Source organism: Bombina bombina, chromosome 3 (genome assembly GCF_027579735.1).
Source record: "Bombina bombina isolate aBomBom1 chromosome 3, aBomBom1.pri, whole genome shotgun sequence".
NCBI lineage: Eukaryota > Metazoa > Chordata > Amphibia > Anura > Bombinatoridae > Bombina > Bombina bombina.
Window position 1 is genome coordinate 1,086,198,873 of NC_069501.1, and position 7,032 is coordinate 1,086,205,904.

General features: G+C 38.0%; 1 protein-coding gene across 3 annotated transcripts in view; it reads right to left on the reverse strand.

Annotated features, from left to right (window-relative positions):
- The window catches only part of LOC128654468 (fibrinogen-like protein 1), an 83,120-nt gene extending 76,531 nt beyond the window's left edge, over positions 1-6,589 (reverse strand). For 2 of the 3 annotated variants that reach the window (XM_053708391.1, XM_053708394.1), the window contains exon 1: positions 6,537-6,583. The gene's annotated coding sequence lies outside the window, so the exon portion shown is untranslated. Of the gene's footprint in view, positions 1-6,536 lie in introns of all 3 variants that reach the window. The other variant, XM_053708393.1, reaches the window with a different exon arrangement.
- Positions 6,590-7,032: the final 443 nt, after the last annotated feature.

A 7,032-nucleotide genomic window follows, 5' to 3' on the forward strand; every position in this document is an offset into this window, starting at 1 on the left:
AGAATCCACTCAAGTCTAAAGAGGAATACTAGATTCTCATCACCAAGAGAGAACTTTTCACACTTCATCACGTGAACCTCCAACATTAGGATACAAGTTTGTTTTTTTTAAAAAAATTCCTTTGTTGAACAGCATTGGGATAAACAATTATTTCCAAATTCCTTTTTTTGATTATTTTTACTCCTTTCTTTATCACCCCACTACTTGGCTATTCATTAAACTGAATTGTGGGTGTGGTGAGGGGTGTATTTATAGGCATTTTGAGGTTTGGGAAACTTTGCCCGTCCTGGTAGGATTGTATATCCCATACATCACTAGCTAATGGACTCTTGCCAATATGAAAGAAATGAATTTATCAGGTAAGTTCTTACATAAATTATGTTTTTTATTTCATCCCTCCCTCTCTAGTGACTCGTGGACTTCCACATCTTGGGTATTATATCCCATACGTCACTAGCTCATGGACTCTTGCCACTTACATGAAAGAAAACATAATTTATGTAAGAACTTACCTGATAAATTAATTTATTTTATAGTGGCAAGAGTCCATGAGACCCACCCTATTTTTTGTTGTTATGATTTTTTTGTATAAAGCACATTATTTTTCCAGTCCTTCTTTTTGATGCTTTTTACTACTTGTTTTTTTACACCTCACTACTTGGCTATACGTTAAACTGAGGTATGAGTGAGGTGGGAGGTGTATTTATAGGCATTTGAGCTTTGGGAAACTTTGCCCCCTCCTCATACGTCACTAGCTCATAGACTCTTGCCACTATGAAAGAAATGAATTTATCAGGTAAGTTCTTACATAAATTATGTTATTTCCATCATTCAACAATTTAAAAATCAGGCAACAATTGTGCATGCACCATTCTTGTGACTGTGACTTTTGTCTTGTAGATGTAATTCTGTGGTGCCAACAAAACTGTTAATTAAAATCAGGGGAATAACTAAACCTCACTGGGCTCCAGGGGCAAAGGCTGTTACAGGCCCAATTTTAACAGCACCTTTTCTAGCTATTTATAATCAGCAAAACCTGCCTCGGTACCACATAGGAGCAAGAGAAGATGATTCTCTGTGTTTGGGAGTCATCCTTTCCCCCTCGTTAGTTATGCACTGTGGTGGCCATCTTGGAAACCCTGTCACCATATTAAAGGCGGATAGTAGTAGTAGATGGCGCTGGTCTATTGAATGATTTTCTCTAGTAAGTGAAGAGAAAAAAGGCTTGATGCATATATTGAAGCCAATTAATATGGGTGCAGTATACTCACTCCATAAGATGAATCTTTACAGCTGAAAGGGAATGTAGCGTCAGATGGCAAGAGTCCACAGGTTCCTGGAGTCAAATACTGAATTTTCAGGTTTATCCAAAAGTGGACTATAAATGAATAGAGACCCAAATGACAAAAGTATCCAGTGTATAATTGAAATTTTTTTAGTAACTTACTCCATAAATAAGGAGATTCCAGCTCAGCACAGCAAAACAAGATCTTGACAATCTTTCAACAAAGGATAAAACCTTTTATCCTTTGTTGAAAGATTGTCAAGATCTTGTTTTGCTGTGCTGAGCTGGAATCTCCTTATTGTAAATATTCATCTTATGGAGTGAGTATACTGCCCCCATATTAATTGGATTCAATATATGCATCAAGCCTTTTTCTCTGCACTTACTAGAGAAAATCATTCAATAGACCAGAGCCATCTACTACTACTATCTATCTATACACAGTCACAAGGGAGAGACTGCAAGAAGGCTGCGGTCTGACCTAAAGGAGAGTATCAGTTCTTAGTTCATTTGTACAGAATATTGTGTGTGTTTTTCCATCTTGCACCTCTGTATATTGTCTTCCTTTTTACCATATTAAAGGCAAATCCAAACACTTCCCTTACTCTGCCAGCCCTATTTTGCAGGTGGCACATAGTGGGTCCAGATCTGATGCAGATGGAGTGATGCCACAACGTATTTCAAGGCCAGATTGGTCCCCTTAATTGTGTGGACCCAGTCTCAACTGAGACCTCTGAGACCCCTGTAGTTACACCCTTCATTAGAATCATAGCTCCTTCAAGAAATACTGGAGATTTGTTGTGATTGTTGATTTGACCTATAATCCTTCAACTGAAAGAGGGGTTAATTGTGTAGACAATGATAACAGCCAATTAGAGGCTGTACCTTCTGCCTTGCATCCATGGGAAATCATACTGCAGTAATGCAAATTTAGGATTATGGAAGCTTGTTCTGCTTATTTACAATGGGATGGCAGTACATGCCCTGATTGGCTGTATAGTCTGATACAGGGATAGTCAAGGTGTCCATACACGGGTACTGGTGTCCGTGACTAGTCCTTGCAGTGTCCGTCACAACCTTAGTATATCTTTTCTTTCTGATTAAATAATAGGAATAAAAAAAAATGTAGTGTGAATAAAGTTAGTGGCTTTTCAAGAGACTGCGATATTGGGTGATAAGTTATGGAATAAATAAAGCCTGAGTGAAATACTGAATGCGTATCTGCATCTGTATAATAACACCCAGCTCTATAAAAAGACACAGTAGTGACACTGGCACATGCGTATAGCCAGACAAGGGCTGGTTATAGGATCAGTGGTATCTGCTTCAGTATAACACCCATCACTATATAATGACACAGTAGTGACACTGGCACATGGGTATAGCCAGATGAGGGCTGGTTATAGGATCAGTGGTATCTGCATCAGTATAATAACACCCAGTGCTATATAATGACACAGTAGTGACACTGGCACATGGGTATAGGTAGAGGAGGGCAGGTTATAGAATCAGTGGTATCTGCATCAGTATAATAATACCCAGCACTATATAATGACACAGTAGTGACACTGGCACATGAGTATAGCCAGATGAAGGCTGGTTATAGGATCAGTGGTATCTGCATCAGTATAATAACACCCAGTGCTATATAATGACACAGTAGTGACACTGGCACATGGGTATAGCCAGAGGAGGGCTGGTTATAGGATCAGTGGTATCTGCATCAGTATAATTAATAACACCAAGCACTATACAAAGACACAGTAGTGACACTGGCTTGTGGGTATAGCCAGAGGAGGGCTGGTTATAGGATCAGTGGTATCTGCATCAGTATAATAACACCAAGCACTATACAAAGACACAGTAGTGACACTGGTTCATGGGTATAGCCAGAGGAGGGTTGGTTATAGGATCAGTGGTATCTGCATCAGTATAACACCCAGCACTATATAATGACACAGTAGTGACACTGGCACATGGGTATAGCCAGAGGAGGGCTGGTTATAGGATCAGTGGTATCTGCTTCAGTATAATAACCAGAGATAGGCAAGGTGTCCGTGACTAGCCCTTGTAATGTCCGCCACCACCTTAGTAAATCTTTCCTTTCTGAGTAAATAATAGGAATAAAAAAAATGTAGCGTGAATAAAGTTAGTGGCTTGTCAAGAGACTGCTAGCGATATTGGGTGATAAGTTATGGAATAAATAAAGCCTGAGTGAAATACTGGATGTTTATCTGCATCTATATAATAACACCCAGCTCTATACAAAGACACAGTAGTGACACTGGCACATGCGTATAGCCAGACAAGGGCTGGTTATTATAGGGTCAGTGGTATCTGCATCAGTATAATAACACCCAGCACTATATAATGACACAGTAGTGACACTGGCACATGGGTATAGCCAGAGGAGGGCTGGTTATAGGATCAGTGGTATCTGCATCAGTATAATTACACCAAGCACTATATAATGACACAGTAGTGACACTGACACATGGGTATAGCCAGAGGAGGGCTGGTTATAGGATCAGTGATATCTGCATCAGTATAATAACACCTAGCACTATACAAAGACACAGAAGTGACACTGGCACATGGGTATAGCCAGAGGAGGGCTGGTTATAGGATCAGTGGTATCTGCATCAGTACCATAACACCAAGCACTATATAATGACACAGTAGTGACACTGGCACATGGGTATAGCCAGAGGAGGGCTGGTTATAGTATCAGTGGTATCTGCATCAGTATAATAACACCCAGCATTATATAATGACACAGTAGTGACACTGGCTCATGGGTATAGCCAGAGGAGGGCTGGTTATAGGATCAGTGGTATCTGCATCAGTACCATAACACCAAGCACTATACAAAGACACAGAAGTGACACTGGCTCATGGGTATAGCCAGAGGAGGGCTGGTTATAGGATCAGTGGTATCTGCATCAGTATAATAATACCAAGCACTATAAAATAATGTTTTTCATTTCAACTGTACCTTGGTGTCCTTCACTAAGGTCTGTACTTTGGAAAATGTCCGCCACAGCCTTTGTCTGTGCCTATCCTCGGTCTGATAACACATTACAAAAAAACATATTTGCAGAAGTATGATGCCCAGAGTCTACAGGAGAGGTAAGCAAGCACCCAGGGAGGTGTTTATCTAATATTAACAATATGATTTTGATGTGTACTTCATATGTTTCATATACTGCATTGTTGCTTTAAAGTGAAGGTCAATTTTGCCGAATTAGTGCCCAGTTTTTAATAATTATATTAAAAACAAGGGCACTTTAATTCATCAAAATTGACATTTCAAGCATTTTCTTCAAAAACGTACCTTTTAATCCTAAAAGCCGCAGCAGCGCTTCCTCCGCCCGTCGCAAGTCCTCTAAGCAGGTCCAAAATGACGAATCCGACTTCATCCAATCACGGCGTTCCCTAAGGCCATGATCCCCTCAGGGGGAACGCTGTGATTGGAAGAAGCCGGATTCGTCATTTCTGACATAAGCAGAGGCTTCCAACAAGCGGGGGAATCGATGGAGCAGCTTTCAGGATTAAAAGGTAAGTTTTTTAAGAAAACGCTTTAAATGTCAATTTTGATTAATTAAAGTGCCCTTGTTTTTAATAATGTGCATCATTCTCTTGGTATCCTTTGTTCAAAAGCATATATAGGTAGACTCAGAAGCTGAAAACTAGCTGCTGATTGGTGGCTGCACAAATATACCTATTTTCATTGGCTTACCAGTGTGCTTAGCTAGCTCCCAGTAGTGCATTGCTGTATGATGTTTCTGAATCATGAAAGAAAAAAAAATGAGGTTTTATGTCCCTTTAAGTTACTTAAATGGACCTTGTACTGTAAAATTGCTTTCCCCTTACTATGTTTTCAATGATTAGTTATAACAGTTTCAAAGTTTATCGGAAACTGCTCCTTTAGGTTTATTTTTGTATATTAAATAGGCATTTTTTCTAATTGAAAACACAAACCAGTTAAATAATCATCATTATGTTATCTATTTCTCTATACACACATGCCTCCTTACCTTATCTTATTTGCATATACACAAAGGCTGATACTTAGAACCAGCATGAAACATATTTGGCAGCTTTTATTGAGTAATATATGGCAATGCTGGTGTATTTCCTTCACACCTAGAACCCTGCAGGGCTAGATAAACAGCTCTCAAGCTAAAATTTGCCTTTCTAAAATACTTTGAGGGACTGATCAGTTAATCTCGCTAGAACCGAGAGCATTTAGATCATCAGGCCCTTACGGAGAGCAATTGAAAATGAACACTTTAGTATCTGCCCCCCCCCCCACCCCCACTGGGCTGCTGATTATTCTTCTTTACATAGCTTTTCTTTTGAGTATACAAAATAATTCATATTTTTAGTATAGGTGGTGGCTTTATCAGCCAAAATTACCTATTTCAAATGTCAAAATAAAGGTAAACAATTGAATATACCAGCTGATAAAATTAATCTTTGAAAACACATTAAAGAGGAGACAATTATACAGTACAATGTCCCTTTATCTTTAAGGGACAACATTATTAAATTGGATGAGCTGTGTTTCATGTCTACTCCTGAAGTGCCTACGCCTGAAGTGAGCAGCTATGAGTAAGGCAGTCAGCCACAACGAATAAACTGTTGGGCTGTTAGAGGTTGCTATTTCTTACATTTATCCACTGTTCAATCATATACTGCTACATTGTATATTTTCAGGATGGATAGAAGTTTACTATTTAACTAATTGTGCTCCGCTGAGTGTGGATACTCTGCCTGAATTATAACTCACAGGGGCTGAAATGTATTGAGATTCGTCTTTCTCTCAATTGATTACATACATTGGTAACAGGAAATTATACTGGTACTTTGCAGAAAATGATCAAGTACATCATGATAGATAAATATAATTCTCCCTCATATATATGCTGCTATGACTATACAGCTGCTATGACTATACTGTATATATATATATATATATATACTGTATATATATATATATATATATATATATATATATATACACATACAGTATAGTCACAGCAGCTGTAGAAGAATGACGAAATGTTGGTATAAACAAGGTTTAACTTTCATCTTGTGCACAAGAGCAGAAATGGCAGAAAAAAAGCTGAAACTTATTTAAATAATAAAAGATAAATCCTAGAAAACAAGTCATTCAAATAATGACATATTTGACAATTAAGGATAACTTGTAGCACTAATAACAGCATAAAGAAAGGAAGTTACATACCGTACACCTTTTGCCGTCTTTGCTTTTTTGTGTCAGACTAAGCACAGTACACACTTTCTGTTAATAATAGAGGGATTGCATCACTAAGCTTTCCAGATGTTTTATATTATGTTCTCATGTAGTGAATAAAAAAATTCTGGAAATGTATTTGTTTCACCCAAGGGTCACATTTTTTTAAACTGTGGGTGAGTACAATTATTCTTTATATGCTGCAAGTAAGCGCTAAGAACACAGATGGTCTAATTTTACATATGACCAGTGATACACGCATGTTTCATATGTCAATGTAACTATTAGCTTGTAAATGTTGTTGTACAACAGGGGACAGCACACAGTTTTCACAATGGGTGCTTAAATTAGTGATAGTCTTCTAAAATATTATCTTGATTGCTTGTGATATGTTTTATGCTTAAAGTAAATGTAAATTTTGATGCTAAAGTGATACTAAAGTGCCCCCCCCAAAAAAAGTGAATTTGATATATATCTTTTATATATA